Raw genomic sequence first — 14,735 nt, forward strand, 5'->3', positions numbered from 1 at the left:
AGTGCCGGGGACGGGCGGATGACCGCCGGGGAGGGGGACGGGGGGTCCATGCCGGGGAGGGGGACGGGGTGGGGGGGGCGTCCGTGCCGGGGAGGGGGACGGGGGATGGGGTCCGTGCCGGGGAGGGGGGGGGGGATGCGTGCCGGGGAGGGGGACGGGGGGGGGGTCCGTGCCGGGGAGGGGGACGGGGGCCGGGGGTCGGTGCCGGGGATGGGGACGGGGGTGGACGGGGGGTCCATGCCGGGGAGGGGGACGGGGAGGTGCGTGCCAGGGAGGGGAGGGGGAGATGCATGCCGGGGAAGGGGACGGGGGGATGACTGCCGGGGAGGGGGATGGGGGGGGCGTCCATGCCGGGAAGGGGGACGGGGTGGTGCGTGCCGGGGAGGGGGAGGTGCGTGCCGGGGGGATAACTGCTGGGGAGGGGGACGGGGGACGGGGGGATCCGTGCCGGGGAGGGGGGGTGCGAGGGCAAGTGAGTTGGTCCACCTGGCCAGGTGCCAGCCTCCAACAGTCGCGCCCATGCGGTCCATGCCACCTGGCTGGGGGGAGGAGGGGGTATGGGCAATGATGACATGTCGTCGTTCCCCCCCCCCCCCCCCCCCCCCCCCCCCCCCACCCACAGGCCGTCATGTTTTCTGGTCAGCCAGCGATGTTGGCCGCTGTGGCGGCAGCCGCTAATGTCTATGTTGCCCTGGATGAGGAGGAGGAGGAGCGTGCCAGAGAGGCACCCGCTCGACAGGATGAGGAGGGGGAGGAGGACGTCGCGGCCCCATGGCAACGGAGGCACCCGAGGGTGCCCCGTGTGTACCGGCCCCGGCTGTCGTACCAGGACCTCACGGACCGGGAATGCAGGAGGAGACTCCGAATGAGCCGGGAAACTGTGGCACACATCTGCCACCTGCTGGCACACCTGTCACCGCATGGCACTGGCGGGGGACACCCTCTCCCCGTGTCCGTCAACGTTACGGTGGCCCGAACTTTTATGCACCGGGGTCATTCCAGGCACCGAGTGGGGACCTGTCCGGCATATCGCAGACATCGGTGCACCGGTGCATCCGGGCAGTGACAGACGCCCTCTAAGCCATGGCGCACCGCTGCATCCGCTTCCCTGTGGACTGGGCCAGCCAAGATGCCCGGGCCGTGGGCTTCTCTGCCGTGGCCGGGTTCCCCATGGTCCAGGGCGCGATCGATGGGATGCACGTCGCCGTGCGGCCACCTGCAGATAACAGGGCCGTGTTCACCAATAGGAAGGGGACCTATTCGATGAACATACAGGTGGTCTGTGACCACCGCATGATGATCCTGCACGTCTGCGCCTGTTACCCAGGCAGTGTACACGACTCATAGAACATATGTAGAAAATACAGCACAGAACAGGCCCTTCGGCCCACGATGTTGTGCCGAACGTTTGTCCTAGATTAATCTCATACGTGTTGTCGCGGTCATACCCCGGCATGTACGAGGGACGCCATCCCCGGCTGAGGGGCTGGTTGCTGGGCGACAGGGGCTACCCATTGCGATTGTGGCTGATGACGCCTATACGGAGGCCACGCAATGAGGCGGAGAACCGCTACAATGATGCCCATGTAGCGACAAGGGGAGAATCGCCTGCCGCGCCATTTTTCCACGTGACGCCGGTCCGACGCCCTCCTGCGATTCACCCAAGCCGTGAGATCGGCTCCGTCGGGTTCTGCGTGGTGCAGGCCGGAGAATCGCCTGAGACACCCAAAATGGCGATGGGCCGAAGTCCCGACGGCGTGACCCCAGTTCACGCCGTCGTCGTTCACACCTGGTAAATAAAGTCGCCAGCCAGTCGTGCTGGCTGACGCTGAGCAGGGAGGAGGTGAGCGGACTGTTCCGGAGCTCCTGCAGACCGGGTCGGCTTCCCCGAGAACGCTGCGGCCAATGAGGGGGTGGGAGGGAGTGGGAGGGGGGTGAGGGAGGGAGAGGAGGTGGGAGGGGGTGAGGGAGGGAGTGGAGGTGGGAGGGGGTGAGGGAGGGAGTGGAGGTGGGAGGGGGTGAGGGAGGGAGTGGAGGTGGGAGGGGGTGAAGGAGGGAGTGGAGGTGGGAGGGGGTGAGGGAGGGAGTGGAGGTAGGAGGGAGTGGAGGTGGGAGGGGGGTGAGGGAGGGAGAGGAGATGGGAGGGAGGGTGAGGGAGGGAGTGGAGGTGGGAGGGGGTGAGGGAGGGAGTGGAGGTGGGAGGGGGTGAGGGAGGGAGTGGAGGTGGGAGGGGGTGAAGAAGGGAGTGGAGGTGGGAGGGGGTGAGGGAGGGAGTGGAGGTAGGAGGGAGTGGAGGTGGGAGGGGGGTGAGGGAGGGAGAGGAGATGGGAGGGAGGGTGAGGGAGGGAGTGGAGGTGGGAAGGGGGTGAGGGAGGGAGTGGAGGTCGGAGGGGGGTGAGGGAGGGAGTGGAGGTGGGGGGGGTGAGGGAGGGAGAGGAGGTGGGGGGGTGAGGGAGGGAGAGGAGGTGGGGGGGGTGAGGGAGGGAGTGGAGGTGGGAGGGGGCGAAGGAGGGAGTGGAGGTGGGAGGGGGTGAGGGAGGGAGTGGAGGTGGGAGGGGGCGAAGGAGGGAGTGGAGGTGGGAGGGGGTGAGGGAGGGAGTGGAGGTGGGAGGGGGCGAAGGAGGGAGTGGAGGTGGGAGGGAGGGTGAGGGAGGGAGTGGAGGTGGGAGGGGGTGAGGGAGGGAGTGGAGGTGGGGGGGGTGAGGGAGAGTGTGCAGGTGGGGGGGGTGAGGGAGAGTGTGGTGGTGGGAGGGGGGGTGAGGGAGGGAGTGGAGGTGGGAGGGGGGGTGAGGGAGAGTGTGGATGGTATCGTCCATCCGCGGATGCCACATGTCAGCCGCCCTGATCTGGCAGGACGGTGACGAGGACACGGCCGCAGGGTGCCGTGTGGCTGATGGGCACAGGCGACTGGCACACTGGTGAGGAGGACGGTGTGAACTGACCGTTGGGCGCAGACAGTGACCGGGTGTTAGGCTGGCTGTGTATCTGCAGCGCGACCAGGCCACCGGGGCACACAGGTATCCCAGGCAACCCGGCTGGCGAGGTGTGGAAGAACCTCCGTGTAACATGTCGTCTCTCTGCCCCCCCCCCCCCCCCCACCCCACCCTCCTGCAGGTCACCATGTCTGCCAACCAGACAGCGATGGTCACCGCCGTGGTTGGAGCCGCAGCTCTGCAGGTGGCCATCCTGCAGCGTAGAGTCGGACGGCCCACAGTGGCTGCAGATGCAGCGGTCGCCGGTGCAGCAGAGGGGATGGCCGCGGAGTGGCCCGTCGTCGCCGCGCAGGCCGCAGGCGCTCAGGCCCGGAATGTCCAGGGGGATGCCGAGGGGAACATTGACCCCCCCGGCGGCGAGGAATGCGCAGGATGCGAGCACTGGAATCGAAGTGCTTGGGGGGGGGGGAGGAGGAGGAGGAGGAGCCACTGATGGTGGTGCCAGGGCGCCACAGGCGTCCAGCAAGGCCGAGGGTGTACCATGACAGAATATCGTTCGAGGCCCTACCGGACATCACATGCAGGAGGAGACTACGGTTCAGCAGGGAGACGGTCGCACATATATGCCACCTCGTGGCACACCTCGCCCCACGTGGAATGGGAGGAGGACACGCGATACCAGTCTCCGTCAATGTGACGGTGGCCCTAAACCTTTACGCTACCGGTCCCTTCCAGGCGCCGAGCGGGGACCTATCCGGGATCTCACAGGCATCGGTCCACAGGTGCATCAGGGCCGTGACCGACGCCTTGTACGCCATCGCGGACAGGTACATTCAATTCCCTGAGGACCGAGCACAGCAGGAAGCACGGGCATGTGGATTCGCCAAGGTGGCCGGGATACCGATGGTCCAGGGTGTCATCGATGGTGTGCACGTCCCCATGCGCCCACCTGCAGACAGCAGGTTCATGAACAGGAAGGGCGCATACTCCATGGAGATTCAGGTGGTGTGCGACCTCCACATGATGATCATGCACGTGTGCGCAAGGTACCCCGGGAGTGTGCATGATGCCTACATTCTGGCACAGTCGTTCATCCCCGCAATGTTCGATGGATGCCGCCCCCCCCTGGCTGAGGGGCTGGTTGCTGGGCGACAGGGGCTATCCATTGAGGTCATGGCTGCTGACGCCAATACGGAGGCCTCACACCAACGCGGCGAGCCTATACAACGAGGCACATGCAGCAACCAGGGGTGTGGTGGAGCGGTGCTTCGGGCTGCTGAAGATGCGATTCAGATGCCTGGACCGCTCCGGAGGGGCCCTGCAGTACCGGCCCAACAGGGTCGGTCGCATGGTTGTGGTCTGCTGTGCGCTGCACAACATTGCCATGCAGAGGGGAGATGACCTGATGGAGGAGCCGGAGGGAGGACCCGACGGCACCGGAGCCAACGCAAACGAAGGGGAGGAGGAAGAGGAGGATGCGGAGGAGGAGGATGATGGCGTGCATCAGGGTGGGGGAGGGGGTGCAGGACACAGACACTGCCCGGGTGCTGGTTACGCCCAGGAGGCTGCGCGATGGCACCGCCGCGGACAGCGGGCACGCGACGCGTTGGTGGCCGCACGGATCACGCACCGTGGGGGAGGGATTCACTGAACACAGCCACTTGCACCGCCAGTCCTGCACACGGTCACCACACAGCAGCCCCCCCCCCGCACCGTGTTCACGGAACCAATTCCACATCACCTTACCACTGCGGCACTACGGGATTGCACAACATTGATGATTGTGTAAGCGGGTGTGATCAGTGCCATGGTGAATGAGGACGGCCCGCTCTGCGATGAGCTGAGAGCTCAGATTCGCCAGCCGAGGTCTGACTCATGGCTATAGCTGAACCATGCACTCCGGTGGTCACAGCCTTCGTAACGGGCATTTCATCACATGCCCGTGTGGGGTAGCTGGCGTCGGAGTGCCGAGGACTACGGTGTCCGATTTTGGGAGGTGGGGGAGACAGGGACAGCACATCCGGCACTGACGTTAAACCGCTCGTTAACCCCAGCGCCACTCGGTCACCCTCACGAGCCCCCTGGCACCGGACACAGCACAAAGTCTTACAGGTTAAGTGCAATAGTGAGTTTAATTGTGACATTCACATACAGATGCCCTACCCCCTACAACTAAACTGTGCCCTGCACCCGTGCCAACTTATTATGTGCCTAACTTCTTTGCCTTACGGGCCCTGCCACTACGTCTAGGTGTCTCCCCAGACGGTACAGCAGGAGTGGAGGTGGACTGCTGAGAATCACGCCCTGCGCCATGGCTCCCCTTCGACACGCGTTTCCTGGGGCGGCCCGGCTTCGATGGGCCAGGCTGCTCTGCGGGCATGCTGGATGGCGTGGTGCCACCCTGTCCTGCCCGCTGCCCACCAGATGCGCCAGGGACGGAACGGGGGGAGGCCATGTGTACCGGAACATCCCTTGCAGGTACCGGGACGCGCCCCAGAACCTTCTCCTCCCGGTGGCCCCTGGGCCTCACTGTGGGATGGAGATGCGCTCGGAGACGTGCCCCATCGCACCACCGACACCTGGCGCTGCCAGTCCTGGAGGCCTGCAGCGATATCGACCACGGTCCGAATGTTCGCAGAGACGGAGCCCAGGGAGTGCGACATTCCTGCCAGGGACTGGGCTACCTCAACCTGTGAGTGCGCTACGCCATCCATCACGTGTGGCAGGCGGTCAATGCTCTCCGCGACTGACTGGTGGGACTGTGCCATGGCTGCTGGGACCGGGCCATGGCATGGAGAGACTCGGCCAGGGCCCGGAGAGCGGCGGCAATGTCGTGTTGGCTCTGGCGCATGGCTACCTGTGAGAGGGCAGCCCTCTCCTGGGCCATGGATGACGCGCGCACGTGAAGCCCAATGCCTTGCAGAACCTGACCAATGGCCAAAACCGTTTCACCCATTGCCTCCACCGCGGACGCCACCCGTGCGGTGTCGGCCTGGGTGGTTGCGATGAGCGGCACCACTCCCTGCTCCTGGACGCGAATGGACTCCTCCAACTGCGTGTGCAGGTCCTGGAAGATGGCCCTCATCCCGTTATTCAGTCCCTGGGTGTCCTCATGCATCGGTTGTCCGGGTGCGTCAAGTACATCCAGGAACCCGGGAACCGTCTGGGTGGCAGCTGCTTGCTGGGCCTGGGCTGCCCTCCGACCGTCCAGCCCCTCGGCTGCTCCAAACTCCACCTGCTGTACCGGCTCGGCACCAGACCGTGACCCGGGAGCCTCATCACTTATCTGCTCAACCGAGGTGAGTGTCTCTGCGATGGTGGATGGTGTGGGAGACAGCAGTGCCGCTAGCTCGAGGTCACCGTCCGTTAGGAAGTCTGGTGTGTCCTGGTCCCCCTCATGGCCCGGCGCAGGGTGCATGCGGCCCATGTCATGTTGCCCTCCAGGTGATTCCGTGGACTGTGTGGCCGTTTTCTGTGCGTCATCGTCACTGTCCGTCCTGTGCCCCTCAGTATTGCCTCTGTCCGTCGTATTTGCTCAGTATCCAGCGTCCCAGACTGAGAGGATGGCCCTCCTGTCCGACCGACTGCCACCCTCTGGCGTGCGTCCCTGGGTGCGGTTGAGGTTGGAGATGGTCGGCTGTGTCTTGGCCGAGACGACCCTGGACGTTCGGCGGCTGGCCCTGGGGAACACAACGATACGGGGTTCGTTAGACACGCTGGGCCGGGTGTATGGTGGTAGTGGGGGCAGTGTGTCAGGGGGGGAGGGGACCGAGGGTGCAGTGGCCAGTTTGAGGGGGGAGGGGACCGAGGGTGCAGTGGCATGAGTGTGAGGGGGAAGGGGATCGAGGGTGCAGTGGCCAGTTTGAGGGGGGAGGGGATCGAGGGTCAGTGGGCAGAGTGTGAGGGGGGCGATGACGGGTTCGGGGGGGGTTGAGGACATGCACGGTTATCTCACTTGCTTCTGCACCTCCGACCTGGCATGTCGCGACATCCCGGATGGCGGATCCCCCAGCGAGGTCCAGGGCCCTCTGCTCGTGAACGTTTAGGGGGTGCAGCACAGGAGAACCCCCTCCGGTTCTCATACGCTCACGGCGGTTGTGAGCTGTCTTGTCCTGTTGGATAAAGCATCACAATTAGGCGGGTATCATCAGGGCATGCAGATATAGGCTATATTAATGCTGGGTGAGGAGACAGTGGGAGCCACGCCATGGCATCTCTCCAGGGGGGGGTCCCGGTGTTCATGTGGGTCGAGTACAATGTTGTGCACAGGGGGGTGGGGGGGGAGTTGGTTGTGACCCGGGGGCACCCTCATGGCACTTACCCTGGCAGCCCGAGTGAGGTCGTGCACCTTCTTCCGACACTGCTCCCCGGACCGGGGGGTGTGCCCCACAGCACTCACAGCGGTGCCAACTTCACGCCAACCACGCCTCACCGTGCTGGACGGCTGGCGATGCCCACGTCTTGGGCAGAGGGTGGCCCTTCTGCTTTCAACCTCATCGAGGAGGGTGTCCAGGTCCGTGTCCCGGAACCTCGGTGCGGCTCGTCGGGGCTCAGCCATCTCTCCTCCTCCTCCACCTCCTGGGTCCATCCGTGCGCGGATCGCGCCATTTATGGCGCAGCGCCGCATCATTCAGGCGTCGCACGCTTACAACGCTGCTTTCACGCCACGCCCCCCGAGTGCCTCGCGGCCCCACTCCTAGCCCATTTTCGGGCCCTGAATCGATCGCGATCGGGGCCGTTTCGCGGCATCGTGAAACTCAACGGCGTTCACGACGGCGCGGGCACTTAGCGGAGAATCGCGCCCATGGATTTCCATAGCTTCCTTCACCACCCCAGGATGTCCCAAAATGTTTTGCAGCCAATGAGGTACTTTTGGAAGTATAGTCATTGTAATGTAGGAAGCAATGCAGCCAATTTACTGACAGCAAGCTCCACCAAGCAGAGGTGTGATAATGACCAGACTAATCTATTTGAATAAAATAGAATCATTTTCTTTTCTGATTTCACATTTCCAGTATTTTGTTTTTGTCTATTTTGATCATAGAATTCCGACAGTGCAGAAGGAGTCCATTTGGCCCATCGAGTCTGCACCGACCCTCCGAAAGAGCACCCTACACAGGCCCGTGCCCCCACCCTATCCCTGTAACCCCACTTAACATTTTGGGCACAAAGGGTCAATTTAGCATGTCCAATCAATCTAACCCGCACATCTTTGGACTGTGGGAGGAAACCGGAGCACCCGGAGGAAACCCACGCAGACACGGGGAAAACGTGCAGACTCCGCACAGACAGTCGCCCGAGGCCGGAATTGAACCCGGGTCCCTGGTGCTGTGAGGCAGCAGTGCTAACCACTGTGCCACCCCAATAACTAATGTTATTAGTTGAGGGGAAAGTATTTAACAGAACACAAGGGGAAGCTCCCTGTTGAAATGCCGTGGGATTTTCACGCCGTCCTCACATGTAATCTCATTTTTAAAAAAGATTTAGAGTAGCCAATTATTTTTCTATCTCCAATTAAGGGGCAATTTAGCGAGGCCAATCCACCTAACCAGCACATCTTTGGGTTGTGAGGGTGAAACCCACGCAGACGTGAGGAGAATGTGCAAACTCCACACGGACAGTGACCCAGGGCCGCGATTCGAACCCGGGTCCTCAGCGCTACAGTCCCAGTGCTAACCACTGCGCCACATACCGCCCTACATGTCAACTCATTTTGACGAATGAAGTCGGGCCTCAACTGTTCAGAAGTCTCGTACCGCCAGCCAGACGGTATCATTCATTTGACCTTTGACATAATAGGCTCTCTTTGGGCCCAGCTGCGGATGTGCCCCACGGACACTGGCAGGGTGTCTAGGAGATTTAGGGCTGGAATGATTTCCTGGGGTACAGGTGGTGCTGGGATGCTCTTGCGTAGGGGCAGGTGACTTAATGCACCCACATTAACAATTTGCATCCCAGGCCGGTTCTGAAAAGCATAGCTGTAAGCTGCCAACGGCAGGGCCCAACGCCGCACCATCTCCGAGTCGGTGGGCGCTATGGGTTTTCTCCTCCTTCAACCATCCCAGTAATGGCTTGTGGTCAGCCACTCTGTCGAACCGTTGACTGTACATTGGAATTTCTACACACCGAATATAACCGCTAAACCTTCCTGTTCAATATGGGCAGAGTTTTGTCCTGCCTCAGAAAGGGTCCTTGAGGCAAAGGCGCTAGGGAGTTCTGAACCATCTACCATTTTGTGGGATAAAACAGCCCCTGTAGCGTAAGGGGATGCACCACATGTCAGCACGATTGGATTTGTAGCCATCTGGGATGGCCACTTACAAAGGACCATGGGAAATATGGTCAACCCAGGACTCAAACACTCAGAGCTTATGAATATTGGCAACTCAGATAACCCGACGCTATCGAAACCCCCAGCTACTTTGCATTCTAATGGCCCATTTCCCCAGAACAAAAGACCTGTACTCAGGTAACAGATACAGAAACAGACTCATCGGCGCCACTCCCTTTGCTCAGGGAGCCCAAAAAGCCACGGTCAATGGCCGCTCAGGACACGCCCCGCCATCAAGGCTCCCGCCCCTTTATTGGCCAAAATCAAAGGCAGTAATCGAAGCCTGCCGAATTATTGGGTCCAAAGCTAAGGACCGCCCAAAAGAGCGCGAAACCCCAGAAGGATAAAGAGAGACACTGCCATGTGTTCAGTCTCTCTTGGCCCCGGCGCTCGGTCTCTCTTGGCCGCGACCTACGCCTAAAACCAAGTGCAGCATCACGACCAGAAGACAAGTTCAAGACCAACGATCGCTACCAGACGGATGAGCCCAGCAGAAACGAAGTCACTTCTCCAGACCCAGCCACGCAAGATCCGAACAGAGGCTTTGTTCCTCTGCATAAAGCCGGGTGCCTGAAGTTAAGTACAGGTTGTTGTAGTGTTAGGTGTAATTTAGCTTGTAGTGTTTTATGTTGCATGTCGAAGTAATTCTTGTGTGTAAATAAACTATCATTGAACTTGAACTAACTAACTGGTTGTTTGGTCTTTGATCGATATCTGGTAAAACCTTGTGGTGGTATCATTTGATGCCTGGCGACTGTAACGCTTGTTTCACAGCTCGGAGGCTTCCTTTTGGGGGCCCCCTCCATCGCCCCCGCTGATTCTTCCTTAATAGCTGATGTAATGGTGCCAATGTTGTGGCTAGATTAGAAATAAACCTTCTGTAGTGATTGACCATACTGAGGAAGGACTTAAGCTCGCTGACATGTTTGGCTGCAGGAATGTCTCGTTTGGCCATGACCTTTTCTCCCACTGGGTGCAGCTCTGTCGCATCTGCACAAAATCTGAGGTTTGTCACTTATAAATCCTGAAAAGTACATTTTTTTGTGTATTAGGCGGACTCCTGCATCACAAAACCTCATTAAAATCCACAACGGTCGGCTGTGGTGGAAAACCTTTACCTCGTAACCAATGTCGTGACGCGAGACAGACACAGGAGGCTTTCAGTAATAAACAAAGGGGTTTATTAATCAACGGCAAAGGCAGTCAGCTGGCAGTTAGATAACAGTTAGAGTAACAGGCCGTTACTCTTGAGCCCCCTGGTTCACGCTGCCCTGGGTCCTGCTTCCAGAGCCCACGCAAACTCCCCATTGGCCAAGGTTTGCATCCTTCCGCACAATTGAGTTGGTCTTGTGGTCAGTGGAGCCTGCCCTTTAAAGGGGCCTCGCTACCACAAGGTCATATGAACATAGGACTAGAAGGAGGCCAATCAGCATCTCAGCTCTGGTCAGCCAATCAATTAGATCACAGCTGATCCCTATTTTAACTCCATCTATCCACCTCTTCCTTCACCTTGCCTGATGTCTCGCCCAATAGAAACCTATCAATCACAGTCTTGAACATTTCAATTATTCCTACATCCACTTTTTTCGTGTTAGCAGGATTCAGATTTCCATTAGCTTTTGTGCGCAGAAGTGTTTCCTGTTTCACTCCGAATTGACTTAGTTGTAATTTTAAAATTACGGCTTCTAATTCTGGGCTCGGCCACCAGAGAAAATATTTTTTCTCCATCTACTCTACGGAATGTCTTTGTCAATTTAAATAACTCGATTAGATTGCCCTCAAACTGCTGAACTCATAGGAATGTAAGATTTACACAAACTGTCTGCATAATTTAACTCTTTGAGATCCATTCTGGTGAGTCTGTGCTGTACCCCATTCAAAGCCAATATATCCTCCCTGGGAAATGGTGCCCAGAGCTGATTGCATTGTGTGCCTGGGTTGTGACCAAGGTTCTGTACGGTGGAGTATTACTTCCTCATTTTTATTTCTAACCCTCCTTAACAGAAAGGCTATTTGTCTTTTTGATTACTTTTTGTACATTTTGGGCAGCACGCTAGCACAGTGGTTAGCACTGTTGCTTCACAGCACCAGGGTCCCAGGTTCGATTCCCGGCTTGGGTCACTGTCTGTGCGGAGTCTGCACGTTCTCCCCATGTCTGCGTGGGTTTCCTCCGGGTGCTCCGGTTTCCTCCCACAAGTCCCGAAAGACGTGCTGTTAGGTGAATTGGACATTCTGAATTCTCCCTCAGTGTACCCGAACAGGCGCCGGAATGTGGCGAGTAGGGGCTTTTCACAGTACCTTCATTGCAGTGTTCACGTAAGCCTACTTGTGACACTAATAAAGATTATTATTATACTTTTCCTCACCTCACCCTATCCACATATTCCTTTCTCCCTCTATCCAGCTTTCCCTTAAATGCAGCTACACTATTCACCTTGACGACTCCCTGTGTTGGTGAGTTCCACATTCTCACCGCTCTCTAGGTAAAGGGGTTTCTCCTGAATGCCCTACTGGATTTATTAGTGACTAATTTATATTTATTTCCCCTAATTCTAGTCCATCCAACAAGTCGAAACATCGTCTCTCACATCTATCCTATCAAATCCTTCATAATTCTAAAGGCCATTATCAGGTGCCCCCCATCCCATTCCAGTCATCCCTGGAAAAGCATCTTAGTTGTTCAATATAACCTCTCAGCTCTGGTGACACCCCTGTACACTTGTTTTCTGCAGTGCTTCATTGTGCAGAATCCTCTGAAATTTAATAAAAACAATGACGTGGGAAGTGAGGTTTAAGAGAGATCAGGCCAGCAGAAGGAAATGACAAAGGAGCAGTAAAGATAGGCTTGGAAGAAGAGAGTATGAAGAGGTTGTGCGGGGAAATGGATTAGTTTGGGACACATTTTCAAGGTTGGGAGAAGGGAGAAACTATTGCCGGTGAATAATACAGTCATCAAAACTGTGATTTCAACACCCAGCAGAGTTAATGAGGCAATTTTACTGTATCAAAGGTTGAAGAGGAGTAGGCTTATTAAGGTTAGGGGCACATTAGAAATGGGTGGGTGGGTTTGTCCGTGTGAGGGAGAGAAATGTTTACTCACGGAATATGAGTGTTAAGGAGATTAAAAAGGGAACAAAGTGAATGGTAAGGGGCATCAGAACAAGCTTGGATGGCAGGTTGGAGCGGGAGCTCTGAACAAGATGAACCTTATGTCGCTGTGGTAACTGTGATAACACAATAGCTGAGACCAAGATGGCGAGAGATTGACTTTGCTCAGTGAAAGTCATATACATGTCGAAGAGACTTCAAACCAAACTACTAGCTGTCCAGACAGGTGGAGTTTCTGTATGTCCAGTGACTTTCTGGAAGGACATACTGCATTTACCCAAGGTCATTCTGTCCAATAGGGTGTTAAGATTATCTGAAGTTTAAAAAAATTAATTTAGAGTACCCAATTCATTTTTTTTCCAATTAAGGGCCAATTTAGCATGGGCAATTCACCTGCCCTGCACATCTTTGGGTTGGGGGCAAAACCCACGCAAACATAGATTATCTGAAGTTAAATGTAGAGCATATCAGTTTCATCAATGAGATCGGGTCCTGTGCGTCTCTGCTCTCCCCATGTTGCTGTTCCTGAAGACAAAGCACCGGTGATGTGTATTATTCTGTTATATATTGATTCCATATTTCTCCTTGACTTAACACTTATTGAAACTCTGTCATAACATTTATGGGTGATTTTTAACATTATTGGTAAAATGCCGAATCTTGTTTTGGTATTCCAATTAATGGGCAATTTAACGTGGCCAATCCACCTACCCTGCCCATCTTTTGGGTTGTGGGGGGTGAGACCAACGCAGACACGGGGAGAATGTGCAAACTCCACACGGGCAGTGACCCAGAGCCGGGTCCTCAGTTCCGTGAGGCAGCGGTGCTAACCACTGCACCGCCTTGCTTCCTTGTTTTGGATCAATGATAATCTTGTGTTCTTGTTTATTATTGTTAAAAAATGACTGTCCAATATCTAATGTCATATTTGTTTACTTTTTTGGCTCTGTCTCCGTGGGTCGCCTCGGGCCTCTCAGTCCGAAGGCTCAAGTCCCAATCCAGAGGTTTGAGTACATATGGGTCGATAATCCCAGTGTAGCACTGGGTGTGGGGCTGGGGCGGGGTGGGGGGGGGGGGGGTGCTGCAGCACTGTCAGAGGTGTCGTCTTTCAGCTGAGACAGTAAACTGAAGTTTTGTCTGCTTGCTCAGTTTGTGTCGAAGATGCCATAACGTTATTCGAGGACAAACCGGGAGTTCTCCTGGTGTGCTGGGCCAATGTTCGTCCTTCAGCTCACACCTCCAAAAACAGATTGGCAGGTCATTCATCTCATTTGTGTTTGGAATACATTTAAAATGGTTGTTGTGTTAGTCAACATGAGAAATGTCAATGCAACGTCGCTGACTCTAAGTGAAGCAATGGGAGAAATGCATGTTGGCCTTTTTAATAGGTTTGTTTGGAGCCACTGGCTTTCGGAGTGCAGCTTCTTCATCGGGATGGACTTTAACCTGGTGTTGTAAGACTTCTTACTGTGCCCACCCTAGTCCAACGCCAGCATTCATGTCCTTTTAATGTTAGGTCAATTTCCTTCTCCCGTGCTTTTTGCTTGGTTTGGTACATTGGGCTTTTTATTGCAATTCAGAAATGACAAAAGTAAAAGTTTTTTTTGAAAAAGCCCAAAAGTTGACAGCAAGGTAAAACGTTTAAATCTAGGGTCCAACGGGGAATTGTCCACTGGCTTTGAACTAATGCTGAGTGACTCTTTTGCAACTGTTCAGACATCATGGCTCAAACCTGGAATTCAAAGGCAACGGAGAGTAGAATAACAGAGGAAAAAAATAATTGTGCCGTCTGAGTGGGTTGGATAGAATCCAAAGGGGGGGAAGGGCTTTAAAATAAAACAAAATAAAATAGAGAGCAAGGGAGAGAGAGAATGGAGGGGTGAGTGAGGTTGAGGGGAGTAAATGAAGAAGTGAGAGTGAGGGAGACAGGAATGAAAGAGAGAGAAAGTGAGAGAGAACGGCGATGAGCAAAAGAAAGGCAAGCGTGCAAAAGAAGAGAAAGGAGGAAATGAAAGAGTGCGAGGTCAGAGAGAGAGTTAAAGTGAGAAAAGAAAGAAGAGAGATGAAGGTGAGATAGAGAGGGCAAAATGAGACGGTCAGAGTGCGGAGGGGATGTGAGAGAAAGGAAGGAAAGAGAGTGGGGAGAGAACAAAATAAAGAGGTGTAGAGAAAATGAGAGTGAGGAAAGAGGAGATTGAGGAGAGAGTTAGACAGGAATGCAATAACAACAACTTACATTTATGTAACATCTTTAACATAGTAACACCCCAGGATCCATTTCAGAATTTGACATTGGATGACCACCGGATGTCTCAAAGTGCCGACAGCCAATGAAATACTTTCAAAGCGTAGCCACTATTGTA

The sequence above is a fragment of the Scyliorhinus torazame genome, chromosome 16 (assembly GCF_047496885.1).
Source record: "Scyliorhinus torazame isolate Kashiwa2021f chromosome 16, sScyTor2.1, whole genome shotgun sequence".
In the NCBI taxonomy this organism is placed as follows: domain Eukaryota; kingdom Metazoa; phylum Chordata; class Chondrichthyes; order Carcharhiniformes; family Scyliorhinidae; genus Scyliorhinus; species Scyliorhinus torazame.